General features: G+C 44.2%; 1 protein-coding gene across 1 annotated transcript in view; it reads right to left on the bottom strand.

Annotated features, from left to right (window-relative positions):
- The window catches only part of PCNX1 (pecanex 1), a 247,314-nt gene that overhangs the window by 11,447 nt on the left and 221,512 nt on the right, over positions 1-14,355 (bottom strand). Inside the window, exon 42 of the mRNA XM_024739610.1 lies at positions 2,020-2,293. The gene's annotated coding sequence lies outside the window, so the exon portion shown is untranslated. The remainder of the gene's footprint in view (positions 1-2,019; positions 2,294-14,355) is intronic.

Below are 14,355 nucleotides of genomic sequence, written 5' to 3'. Positions count from 1 at the left end.
TCTGGGTATATATTTAAGTGAAATGAAATTACTATCTCCAAGAGATATCCACACTCCCATAGTCACTGCAGCATAACTCACAAGAGCTAAGACTTGGAAATAACCTAAGTTTGTTTGAGGGATGAATGCATAAAGAAAATATGGTATATATATATTCTTCTGCCATAAAAAAAAGAAGGAAATCCTGCCATTTGCAAAAACATGGGTGGACCTTGAGGGCATTATGCTAAGTGAAATAAGTCAGACAGAGAAGGACAAATACTGGATGATCTCACTTATATGTAGGATCTTAAAAAGCCAAACTCATAGAAACAGTGGGACGGTGATGGCCAGGGGCAAATGTGGATGTGGGGAGATGTTGATCAAAGGGTACAAACTCCAGTTACAAGATGAATAAGCTCTGTGGACCTCATGTACAGCATGGTGACTATAGGTAACGATACTGTATTGTACACTTGAAAGCTGCTAAGAGAGTAGATCTTAAATGTTCTTACCACACACATACACATGTAAGATATTTTCATGAGGTGATGGATCATGATGAACATTTTTCAATATATTACATATTGAATCATCACATTGTACATCATAAACCTACACAATGTTATATGCCAATTATATCTCAATAAAGTTGGGGAAAAAAAGCCAAAAACAAAATTAAAAACTAAATGGCCAAACTGGATGCAAATAGAGGTACACCTCACAAGCTGCCTCCCTAGCAATCTTTTCTCAGTAGAATCCCTCTTTATCAACACTCAGATTTCATAAAGCATACATACCTCTCCAATGTAACATGTTTAGGGACTAGATTTATATAGAAAACTTTATTTGGACATCTCCCAAACTCAATATAACATTTTAAACAAAGTAATATATTTATGGTGGAGGGGGCAGGAATTCTTTAGTTACTTTCCAAATATAACTGGAGGAATTTCAGAATCATATGCAGATGTTTTGAAGAGGGCGGAATGTCAACAAAGGGATGTGAGTCAGATGTTGACGGTGCTGAGAGGCTGTGTGGCTGCACACATGCAAATGTCTGTTAAAAGTCAGAGTCACTGTGTGGTCAACAGGAAGCAATGTTTTCTACATCTGACATACTAAGTAATTTGTTACGTTTACTGACTTTCTCTTTGTTTTAGGAAACTGGTTGGTAGTGATGGATTAGCAAAAAAGGGGCTACTGGTTAATATTTTCACTCTGTGTCTGGCTTTTAGGAAGGTTCCTGATGGTAAATGAAAGATACTCATATTCACAAGCAGTAGTACAAAGGATTAAATATTGAGAAAAACTATAATTCTACATATTCAAATGTGAAAGAATAAACAACCACTAGAGAATGGGTGAAGAAGGGAAACAGACAACTCACAAAAGAAAAAACTGTGAAATTAGCCAACAAATACAAACGACACTCGACCTCACCAACAAACAAGAAAATGCACTATATGCATTAAAACAATGAACAACCATTTAAAAAATTTATCAGATCAACAAAAAGAAAAAGTTTAATAATATTAAGAGTTGTTGAGGATTTGGGAAATCAGGCATATTGCTGATGCCTGTGTACACGGATGAGGCATTTTTCCAGGCAAATTGGTGGTATCTATTAGAAATGGTAATGCACACATGCTCTATTTTAACAATTAATTTCTAGAAACCTATTATTCAGAAATACACATGTGCACAGACATATGCATAAGGATAAATATCACATTATTTGTAACAGAAAAAAATTTTAAAAAGATCCAAAAGTACACCAAGAATTAAAATATATTATGGCATGAAACGCCATATAGTTGTTAGAAGGAGTGGGGTAGGCTTATATGTACTGATATGAAAAGGTCTCTGAGGTAGATTAAATGAACAGAGCAAGCTGCAGAACAACATGTGAATATTCTACATTTATGTGCATATATATATTCATACACACACACACACACACACACACACACACACACACACACACACACTCTTAGGCAAATACATAAGAAAGGGGACTGAGGTGCTGAGAGCAGTTACCTCTGGGAGGGAAGTTGTCCTAGAAGGAGGTAGTGGGAGATGTCTTCTTGTTCACCAAACCTTCCAGTTTCTTTCCCAGCTGTGCTCCTCTCTGTAGGATATATCGCCACACTGTTGACCTTGGGAATGGCCATGTGACTTGCTTTGGCCAAAGAGATGTTGATCACTTTTGTGCAAAGTTGTAGAAGTCAGGGCCTCATTTGTCTTGTCTTTTTCTTTCTGCCAGATTGACAGTGTTCCAGATAGAGGATAGGTTTTTCCATCAGCTTTGGTTCTGGTGTGAAAAAGGCAATAAGCAGAGCTTGTAGCCAACTCGTGATAAACATGTAGTGTAAACAAGAAATTAACATTTGTTGCTATAAGCCACTGAGATTTGGGGGGTGTTTGTTACTGCAGTATAACATAGCCTACTCTGACTGATACAAATAAAGGAAGACTTCTACACGTTTTGTGTACTTCTCAACTATATAAGCATTTTGCAATATATATATATACACTCATATATTACTTGTATAATAAACTAATTTTTAATAGTTTAATTATTTTAACATTATTTATTCATTTTTGGCTGCGTTGGGTTTTCGTTGCTGTGAGTGGGCTTTCTCTAGTTGCGGTGAGCGGGGGCTACTCTTTGTTGCGGTGCACGGGCTTCTCATTGCAGTGGCTTCTCTTGTGGTGGAGCATGGGCTCTAGGCACATGGGCTTCAGTAGTTGTGGCACACGGGCTCAGTAGTTGTGGCTCACAGGCTCTAGAGCGCAGGCTCTGTAGTTGTGGCGCACAGAATTAGTTGCTCCACAGCATGTGGGATCTGCCCAGAGCGGGGCTCGAACCCGTGTCCCCTGCATTGGCAGGTGGATTGTTTTTTGTTTTTTTTTTTTGCGTTACGTGGGCCTCTCACTTCTGTGGCCTCTCCCGTTGCGGAGCACAGGCTCTGGACGCGCAGGCTCAGCGGCCATGGCTCAAGGGCCCAGCCGCTCCGCGGCATGTGGGATCTTCCCGGACCGGGGCACGATCCCGTGTCCCCTGCATCGGCAGGCGGACTCTCAACCACTGCGCCACCAGGGAAGCCCTGGCAGGTGCATTCTTAACCACTGTGCCACCAGGGAAGTCCATAATAAACTAATTTCTAAAAATTGACATCTTTGCAAAATTACAAATGACTATATGTCAAGGACTTTTGAGATTGTCGACAAATAGAGACTGCAAAGCTAAATGCTGGAATTCCAAGGGCAATTGAAGTACCTGCCTGAGACCTGCAGGCCAACATACCATGGCCACAACCTGAAATCCTGGGAAAAGGTAGAAGGTGTGTTTTATCAAACCAATGGACAAGAAATACAGTGGTTAAGTGGATATGTGAGAATTCTTCTTGTGTACGTTAGTTGGGGAGGTCAGGGCAGTAAACATTCTACCCCCAACCACAATGACAAAGGGCATCCAAATACATGGTGGGACCACAGTGGTTGCTTTCATAGATATTGGGAGACATTGTTCTTCCATAGCAGGGATTGAGTGGCAATTATTGCTGACTCACAGCTGTCTGAATGTATCAGTCCCATCAGATGTGTCCAGAACACAAAGAATTTGAGAACTACCAACCTAGGAAATAGAGCAGGTAATTGCATATAGACTCTTATTTCCTGGTGGGGCTGATGTCCCATGCTAAAATTCCAGACTTAGTCATTGATTGCACACCTCCTCTGCGTCAGGCACTGCCATCAGCCATGCACACAATCTTAGCTCTCAAACTCACAGCCCAGATCAATAACACATACCCTGAGCCAGGGATAACAGTAATAGCAGTAGCAACCCTTTCTTAAGGGGGTAGCAGTTTCCAAGCATTGTGCCAGGTATATATTATTTCTAATTAAAAAAAAAATCCTGCATAATTATGCCTACTTTTTTGAATGAAGAAACTGAGGTGGAGAGAAATTAATGAACCTCCTTCAGTTCTGAGAACCCCTAGGTAAGGATCCATCTCAAGTTCCTTTTGTTGTCTAAACAAGTCACCTCCTCTGCAAAGGGATGATTGATAATAGCATCAAAGGGGGAGTAACTGAGCCTTGAATCAGAACTTTAACCTAGAGAGCAGGGCGCAAAGACCCAGCTTTTTGCCTATGCTATCTGCAGAGGGCGATTCAGAGCCTGGCTAGCAGCCAGCCTAGTGATCTGACTTAGGTTAGCTATGGTTAGCATTCCCCCCATCTCTGCCCTCACCCCCTCCTTCTTCTAGTGCTGGAAGTAAACATCTGCCTTGCTCAGGGCATGAGGGTGGGAGTAAAGAAAGTCCTCACAACAGCAACAGTCCTTTGCTGTTGTGCAAAGAATTCTAGAAGACGCAGATCTGGGTTGTGGCAGCACGAGAGGCCCCAAGGTGCAACCCCTCAAGTCCCTTCCGTGGCTGAGGCTAGGGAATCAGTCCCATGTATTTGCTATCAGCTCAGTACTCTGTTTAACTTTCTTCCCAGTGAAGCACTCACCACAGAGAAATACCCTAGGAAATCTAACGCAGGGCTGTTCTTGGTTTCTTAAGGAAATTTAACCTAAACAAGGACGTGGCAGGGCTCTCAGCCCCGGGACTGTAACCATGTGGGGCTCATCTTCCCACCCAACGGGGGAGCAGAGAACAGTGAGTAGAGGACGGTTCACCAAAGAGCCTGAAACCTCCCGAGCAAGAGGCGTTGGGGGTGGTCTTCTTTCCTAGGCTCTGCTTCAGGACTGAGGTCACAGGGTTCAGCTGCCTTTGCACCTGAGGACTGGCAAGGCCCCCAGGGCACTCAGAACAGAGCCAGGGGCTTCTCAGTCAGATGAGAGAAATTCTGGGCAACGTACAGGATGGCAAGTCAGATTTTGATGAGTGGCTCAGCTCCGTATTGTGGATGGAAGGAGAAAGAAAGAAATTCATGTAACTCTCCCAACAGGCAACCCAGCTGGCACTGAAATGGCCAATAAGAGAGAAAACTTGAGCAAGAGGTGAAGAGGATATGAGGATGCTCGTGGGACACATGGGTTTCTCCCCGGGATGTGAGAAAACTGCACAAACATTTTGGTGGAGCACCTGGTGGCGGAGGTTTCATCAGAGTTATGATTCAATGAAATGGAGCACCGAGTTTATACTAGGGTCAGATTTTATCTTAATAGTGTTATAAATGACTCTACACCTTTATTTATGGACTCATCAAAGGTCAGAAGGGGTCAGTTTTTAGTTGTACTCAACTATTCAACTATGCTTTTTAGGAGAAATTTTGTGCCCTTCTGAAGCTAGTGTGCAAAATCTCAGGGGGCAGTCATTCTCAGGGTTGTGCAAATGGGCACCCCTTACATCTTAACCTGTCCCCAGGTGTCTCACTAATCTCACTCTAGACATGGCCCTGGGGTCAAGCACAGTGCCAAGGGGAGAATAGGAGCTCAGTCACTGAATGAATAAAGGCACAAACAAATGAGGTAGAGAAGAAGGACAGTCATTGGAAAACTCTAGATACTGAATGTTTTCACAGCCTTTGAACACTCTGTTTTCCAGAAGGCTCATGTGAAGGGAGATGAATGGGACCTTTGGTGCTATAGTCATCTTAGTCAGCTTGGGCTGCTATAACAAAATACCACAGACTGACGTCTATTTCTCACAGTCCTGGAGGCTGGAAGTCAAGATGAAGGTGCCAGCTAGTTCAGGTCTCAGTGAGGGCCTCGTCCTGGCTTGTAGACAGCTGCCTTCTCACTATGTCCTCACGTGGCAGAGACAGAGGGCTTTGGTCTCTCTTCCTCTTCTTATAAGGACACCAATCCCATTGTGAGACCCCCACCCTCATGACCTCAAATAAACCTAATCACCTCCCAAAGGCTTCCTCTCTGTGAACATCATCACACTGGGGGTTAAGGCTTCAACATACCAATTTTGTTGGGACATAAACATTTAGCCCATGTCAGTAGCGTATTAAGATTACGTATTTTGGATCCCTGCTTCTGTACGAAAGTTTGATCACTGAGGTAGACAGAATTCTAAGATGGCTCCCAAGATTCTCACCCCCTAGTGTGCATACTCATGTAATCGCTTTCCTTGAGGTGAGTGAGCCTGACTTAAACAGGTGAGCTCTTTAAAGAGGGTCTAGCGGTCAGAGATGGAAGAAGTCAGAGAGATTGGAAATGTGAGAGGGATTTTCCTGGCCTTGAAGGAGCTAAGAGTTATGTCATAAGAGGGCCTATGGAGGGGATCACATGGTAAGGAAACGTAGGAGGCTTCTAAGAGCTGAGAGCAATTCCCAGCGACAGCCAAAAAGTAAAGGGGACTCTCAGTCCTACAACCAAAAGTAACTAAATTCTGCCTACAGCTGTGTGAGCTTGGAAGAGGACCCCATACTTCAGATGAGACCCCAGCCTGGCTGACACCTTGATTTCATGTCATGAAACCGTGAGCAGAGAACCCAGCCACACCATGACTAGACCTCTGATCTACAGAACGCTGTTATAATAAATTCATGATGTTTTCAGCCACTAAGTTTACAGCAATTTTTTACACAGCCTAGAAAAGCAGTACAATCTCCTTTCTACAGGAGATCAGCCCACATCTCTTGAGTCCCTTTATCTTACTAAAACCAGCTTCTGTTTGGTTGTTGATTACATTTTCCCTTATATTAATACACAACCTCTTCTTTCTTCTTCTTTCTTTTTTTCCCCTACTGTTTCCTTTGGGAATTTACACAGTAATTCAAATCTGCTGTGTACACATTGTTATTTTAACACTATTTAATGCAGAAACTATATTATCTTCTCCCCAACTTCTACAAAGCAACTGCAGGGCACACATCATTGTGAGGCTACTGTTTTCCTCCCTCCCAACCAGTGTTCAAGTCTTCCAAAGCTTAACATTATGTTTATTACATAACAGCACGACATAAGCCCAAACAACCTGCTGCTGGGCTTTTAAATATAGCAACTGCAGAAATCTCTTCTGGGCTTGATGAAGAGCCACTTCAAATGTTTCCTAATTTCAGCAATTTTCTGGTCTATAGAAAACAACGTCCAAAAATGGCTCTGCAGGTAAAGTGCACACACAAGAAACCCACCCCTCCATCAACAATGACACAGAGGGCGGGAAGTGGGGAGGGAGTCGAGGGCCCTCCGGCTGTTGGGATTTGCAGGCGGCCTCTCAAGGAGTATTGCCTCTGTGTGAACCCCTCTCAGGGGTGAAAATGGAAAAGGCCCAGAAGTGGAGCCCTTCCAGGTTGGCGCCTCAGTGATGGTCCCTCCCTTTGTTCCCTTTTCTAATTGCTGGGACCATTGGCAGTTGTATTCACCAAAGGGACTCTTGGTTGCATTAAGAGCTGACTCAATCTGGCAGGGAATTTATTGGCTTGGGAATCTGTTGAATAAGGGTTGTGCTGCTCCCTTTGACCTCCCCATGTTGGTTCTATTCTCAGGCACCAACACCCCACACAGCACCCCTCTCCTCCTCACCCCACCCAGAATCCCTGGGCTTGCCCCATGGGAAAAGGGTGCCTCTTTCTCCTATTCCAGCCATCTACCCTGGGCTGGCTGGTTGGGCTTGGGTCTCATGCCCTTCTCCTACATCATCACCATGTCCAGGGGGATGGAACCCACTGTTTGGCCAGGATGGGAGCAGGTGTCCACTTCTAGAGCAGGAGTTATGAGGCCACAAGGACTGGGGCGGGGTAGGGGAAGGGTGGATGCCCAAAGGAGAATCAGGATGCCACTGTCAGACAGGGTGGCATGGACACTGGGCAGGCCAGAACAACTGATGTCCTCAGCCGTCTGACCTATTCTAATGCAGGATATTTGGGAACAGCTGGGACCTGGAGAGGCAGTTGGGAGCAGCGGTTCTCTCTCCACCTCTGTGCTTCCACTGAGCCACCGGAATCCTATATGTTCATCTGTATGTGTGTGTGCATTTCACCCAGGTCATCAGCTGAGGAGCAGAGTCAAGGTGTAAATTTATAACACATTTCTGCTCTGCCCTGGGCCTTCTAATTTCCTCTCCTGGCTACAAGGTGGTAGAAATTTCTGTGCTCTTATACCTGTACTCCTCTGAGAGTGGACTGCCTTCCCTCAATACACAGAAAATCTGGGGCCACGTGAGGACTTCACACCAGAGACCTGGCCTGCCATGTGTGGGAGTCTGGGTGCAGCAAGAAAACGGGAAGCTGGGGTAAGCCTGTGTCCCAGGCTTTGGGGGGCCCCTGGAGCTACCGCTTCTCTCCACGGGGTTGCTCTGTCCCCACTCATGACCTATCAGACCGCCACCTGGTAGGACCTTTCTGTGCCCACTTCTAATGGGTTCTCCTTGTGCATCTGTCAGGGGTGCCATGACCCCTGCTTTCTGGATTGGGGCAGGGAGAGGGCTCTCATAAGTTCCTTCTAACTGAGCTCTGGTCCGTGGCAGACAGAACAAATACTCACTGACAATTCAAGGGGACCCCCCCCACACACACACCAACTCCCTTGAACAGCTTCCATTTGTGCTCTGCCAGTGAGATTTTCCTCTTCCATCAAAGGGTTAAACAGTTTTTGATGGGGAAAGCAGGAGATCTTCCTTATATAGGACACATATTTGGAAACTGGTCTCTTAGCAGTTGGGTGTGCCGTACGTGAAAGGAAAGTGTCAGTTAGTTTAGCCCAATTTTATTAATATCGGGGTCTATTATAAAACCACTCTAAAATGCACATCAAAACTACAATGAGGTACTATCTCACACCAGTCCGAATGGCCATAATTAAAAAGTCTACAAATAACAAATGCTGGCGAGGGTGTGGAGAAAAGGGAACCCTCCTACACTGTTGGTAAGAATATAAATTGGTGCAGCCACTGTGGAAAAAAGTACGGAGGTTCCCCAAAAAACTAAAAATAGTTTTAGTTTAGTTAGCCATATGATTTGGCAATCCCACTCCTGGGCATATATCCAGAGAAAACTCTAATTCAAAAAGATACATGCACTCCAATGTTCATAGCAGCATTATTTACAATAGCCAAGACATGGAGACAACCTAAGTGTCCATCGACAGATAAATGGATAAAGATGATGTGGTAAACATATACAAAGGAATATTACTCAGCCATAAAAAAATAATGAAATAATGCCATTTGCAGCAACACGGATGGACCTAGAGATTATCATACTAAGTGAAATAAGTCAGAAAGAAAAAGACAAATACCATATATCACTTGCATGTTGAATCTAAAATATGACACAAATGATCTTATTTACGAAATAGAAACAGACTCACAGACAGAGAAAACAAACTTATGGTTACTAAAGGGGAAAGGGGGTAAGAGAGGGATAAATTAGGAGTTTAGGATTAGCAGATACAAACTACTATATATAAAACAGATAAACAACAAGGTGCTACTGTATAGCACAGGGAACTATATTCAATATCCTGTAATAAACCATAATGGAAAAGAATATGAAAAAGAATATGTATATATATATGTAAAACTGAATGACTTTTCTGTACACCAGAAACTAACACAACTTGTAAATCAACTATACTTTAATAAAAAAATAAATAAAACCACTCTAATATATAACAGTATACCTTAAAATGTATCCTAGTGGGATTATCTATTTGATTAATGATACTTAAAGCATTAATTTTATATTTAACATAAGGAATGTGATTGAGTGATTCATTTATGTATTAAACTTGTATTTATTGAATATTTAATAAGTGTATGGTTGTGAGCCAAGGGATACAAAGGTATTTAACACTTAAGTCTCCTCCAAAAGTTTACAATCTACTAGATGAAATAAGTGCATAACACAAGAATAACTAAATATGATTCTATACCAGAATCAGTCTGTTTCTTTAAAAAGACAGCTTACTAAGTTCATCTAACTCTCAGCTTGAGGACTTTAACTGAAATTAGCTAAGGTTTGACTCAGGTATCCGGTATAAAAAGGGCCACTCCGAAGCTCTGAATACCAGGAAAGATTCCGGAGGTTGCACAGAGAGCTGTAGTGTTGAAAGGAATCCTTTGACTTCAAAATGAAGTCAGAATCTTTTGACTGCCCTGAAAGAAGCTGTGTGAAACCCAAGGAAGAAAATGACTAAATCATTCTTGAGTTTTGGCTTTAGAGCAAGGCATACGTGGAAAAGAAGCAGGAACATCAGATTTCCAATGGCATGTTAAGCATTTGGAGAACGCGCTGGTCAATGGATAGAGAATCCGTTACAGGAGATATGTCATATGAAGTCAGAACCAGAGAGTAAGAAAGAGGGGACACATGCTGAGCACTGGCAGGGTGGGCGAGAGTCACACGGAGAAGGTGTCTCAATGAGCTGGGTCCCAAGTTTAAACATCTCTGGGAAGGGCCCTGGTTAGTCACCCTGGTCAGATGTTGCCCTTGGACCAGTCAACTGGGGCCATAGGGGGAGGGGTGTGTCACATAAAATAGCTGATGATTCTGTAGTAGCCGTGCAGGGAAGGTAACGATGTGGATCATGTACTATCAGAGGGTGGGGGGGCTGGGGAGGAGCAGGACAGACAAAAACACGTGTTCAGTATGCCTGCCTTTAGCTGGAGAGATTTCAGTAGCTCAGCTTCAACGTCCTGCCACTCAGCACTGAGTTACTCTTGTTGCTTCTGTGACTCGGATATTAAGCCCCAGTTATAAAAGTGAGTGAGGATGAGAAAACAAATCCCCACCCAGACTGTTGAAACTAATTATGGTTCTTCACCCTGCACCATGTGAGTCTCCACTTTTGTAACCTGCCCCAGTGACTCAGTCTTTCTAGGATTGGACTTCTTGGGGCAGAGGTCCTTATTCTGAACCTGGACGTATGTCCCCAGCTTCACTATCTGCTGAGAGACTTTCCTTATGTCAACACACGACCTCTTGCCTTTTCCTGGATCCCCAGCGGCCATACTTTCAGCTCCATGTCTGCTCCTTTCCTGCTGCAGTTAACTGAGTCTTGATCACTACCTAACCAAGGCTGCTTTCAAGACCAAGCTCAGTGTGAGGGCTTTGCAGGCTTTGGTGGGGGTGACGCGATATGAGACTGAGTCAGTGTTCCTGGAGGCGTTTGGCGCCCAAACTGTCGGAGAGGGCAGGTGGCCCCGAAAGACCATCGAGGGAGTTCTTACATTTTTCCGGCTTTCCTTGCCTCTCCATACAGAGGCGTAGGGAATTTGAATAGGCTGGAGTGGCTGGGTGAGGGGGAGTACAAAAAAGAAATCTTTTTTGACCCACCTCCTAGAGTAATGGAAACAAATGGGACCTAATGAAACTTAAAAGCTTCTGCACAGCAAAGGAAACCATAAACAAGACGAAAAGACAACCCTCAGAATGGGAGAAAATATTTGCAAATGAAGCAATGGACAAGGGATTAATCTCCAAAATATACAAACAGCTCTTGTAGCTTGATATTAAAAAAAAAACAAGCAACCCAATCAAAAAATGGGCAGAAGACCTAAACAGACATTTCTCCAAAGAAGACATACAGATGGCCAAGGGGCACATGAAAAGATGCTCAAGATCGCTAATTGCTAGAGAAATGCAAATGACATATCACCTCTCACCAGTCAGAATGGCCATCATCAAAAAATCTACAAACAGGGCCTCCCTGGTGGCACAGTGGTTAAGAATCCGCCTGCCAATGCAGGGGACACGGATTTGAGCCCTGGTCCGGGAAGATCCCACATGCCACGGAGCAACTAAGCCTGTGTGCCACAACTACTGAGCCTGCACTCTAGAGCCTGTGAGCCACAACTACTGAGCCTGCATGCCACAACTACTGAAGCCTGCAAGCCTAGAGCCTGTGCTTCACAACAAGAGAGCCACTGCAATGAGTAGCCCACACACTACAATGAAGAGTAGCCCCTGCTCTCCACAACTAGAGAAGAGCCCACGTGCAGCAACAAAGACCCAGTGCAGTCAAAAATAAAATAAATTAATAATAATTAAAAAATCTACAAACAATAAATGCTGGGGAGGGTGTGGAAAAAAGGGAACCCTCTTGCACTGTTGGTGGGAATGTAAATGCATACAGCCACTACAGAGAACAGTATGGAGGTTCCTTAAAAAACTAAAACTAGAACTACTATATGACCCAGCAATTCCACTACTGGGCATATACCCTGAGAAAACCATAATTCAAAAAGACACATGCACCCTGATGTTCATTGTAGCACTGTTTACAATAGCCAGGTCATGGAAGCAACCTCAATGTCCATCGACAGATGAATGGATAAAGAAGATGTGGTACATATATACAATGGAATATTACTCAGCCATAAAAAGGAACGCTATTGGGTCATTTGTAGAGACATGGATGGACCCAGAGGCTGTTATACAGAGTGCAGTAAGTCGGAAAGAGAAAAACAAATATCGTATATTAACGCATATATATGGAATCTAGAAAAATGGTACAGATGAACCTGTTTCCAAAACAGAAATAGAGGGCTTCCCTGGTGGTGCAGTGGTTGAGAGTCTGCCTGCTGATGCAGGGGACGCGGATGCATGCCCCAGTCCGGGAGGATCCCACATGCCATGGGGCGGCTGGGCCCGTGAGCCATGGCCGCTGAGCCTGTGCGTCTGGAGCCTGTGCTCCGCAGCGGGAGAGGCCACAACAGTGAGAGGCCCGCTACCGCAAAAAAAAAGAAAAAAAAAAAGTGGTTCAAAGCAGAAACAGAGACACAGACATAGAGAACAAACGTATGGACACCAACGGGGGAAAGGGAGGGTGGGATGAACTGGGAGACTGGGATTGACATATATACACTAATATGTATAAAATAGATAACTAATGAGAACCTGCTGTATAGCACGGGGAACATTACTTAGTGCTCTGTAGTGACCTAAATGGGAAGGAAATTCAAAAAAGAGGGGATATATGTATACATATGACTGATTCACTTTGCCGTGCAGTAGAAACTAACACAACATTGTAAAGCAACTACACCCCAATTAAAAACAAAAATCAAGACTTGACAGCTTCAAACACCAGAATAACAAAATCATGCTGTGGATCCTGCCATAGATACTTTGCTAGTCTGTGGGAATGCCTGAAAACTACACGCAACATGCAAATCACGTGACAACCAACAGACGGCCCTCCGGTGCTGTCCATTTTCCTGATGGGACCCTTCAGAAATCTCCATGGGGGTCTGTGCCATCTCCTGCTCTTCCAAGGGAATCACAGGATGAAAGAGGGTCATGAATGATGCTTTTCTGTAGACTGACAGTGTGAGCCACTTCTTAGATCATCGAAACCCCCTCTCCGAGGATGTGAAAAGACAGCCCAGCATCCATGCTGTTTCCAGGACTCCTGGAGATGACTTCTGAGACAGAGGCCAAACCACAGTGCTCAAGTGGTGGTGTCAGAAAAGGTTTCTCCTAACCTCTAGAGGGTGAAGAAATGTTTAAAACATCCAGTTTTTAAAACTCCAGGAATCTGAGACAATGAGCTCCAAGTCCCTGGTCTTAGAAAGAATCACTAGACTTAGAAACAACAACAAGGGGTGGTAGAGAGAGTGCTAAAGCCCTAGATATTTCTTTGTTCTGAGTGTAGATAGCCAACTGCCGAGTTTTGGTGGCTACAATGGAAGAAGGAAGAAGGTGGGTCTTGAAGGCAGTCCATCTGGGAGGGATCCCAGCTGGGCCCTTTCTTAGCTGTGTGAGCTTGGACAATTTATATAACCTCTTAAGCTTTAATGTCCTTATCTGGAAAATGGACATAATAGAATCTGCCTGATGTGAAAACTTAAATGAAAGAATGCATGCAAACCCTTAGCTCACTGCTTGGCACACAGAAGAATCTAAGGAGGACACGTGTTCTGTGAGAGGGAGAGGGTAGAAGGGGGAACAGGATGAAAGCAGGTATCTTAGGAAGGTGTCGCGACTGGGCCAAACCCACTGACAGCAAAGCTCCCTGAGGTTCTGACTTTGTCCTACTCGTCCTTGAATCTCCAACACCCAGCATGGGCCTTGTACAGAGTTGGCACTCAAGAAATGTTTGTTAGACTGAATGGAGCCCTAGCTGGGCCCGAGTCAGGGAGAGGTTTGCAGGAGGGGAAGGAAGGCAGGTGAGAGAGAAGAGGACACAGAGTGACAAAGCCTGAATGATGGAGATTCCAGATGATAAATGTTAACTATGCCCTGTCTTTAGAGTCCCCATAAAATTAATGGACTTGAGATGGAATCATTTCAAAAGTGTTTGGGGAGCCAGATGGGAAGCTTATGTCATTGTGTTCCCTTGCGAGCTCAAAATAATGGGTCGCGTTCCTGCCTGCGGGGGAAGGTAGGCATCCTCTCTGCAGATGCCTTTTGGAAATGCTACCTGCTCTGCGAGGCTGTGCTGGGCAGCTGGGGAGTGGGGCAGGC

This window comes from Neophocaena asiaeorientalis, unplaced genomic scaffold (assembly GCF_003031525.2).
Source record: "Neophocaena asiaeorientalis asiaeorientalis breed wild unplaced genomic scaffold, Neophocaena_asiaeorientalis_V1.1 scaffold348, whole genome shotgun sequence".
NCBI lineage: Eukaryota > Metazoa > Chordata > Mammalia > Artiodactyla > Phocoenidae > Neophocaena > Neophocaena asiaeorientalis.
Note: the sequence above shows the minus strand (reverse complement) of the source record. Positions and strands in the feature narration are given on the sequence as shown.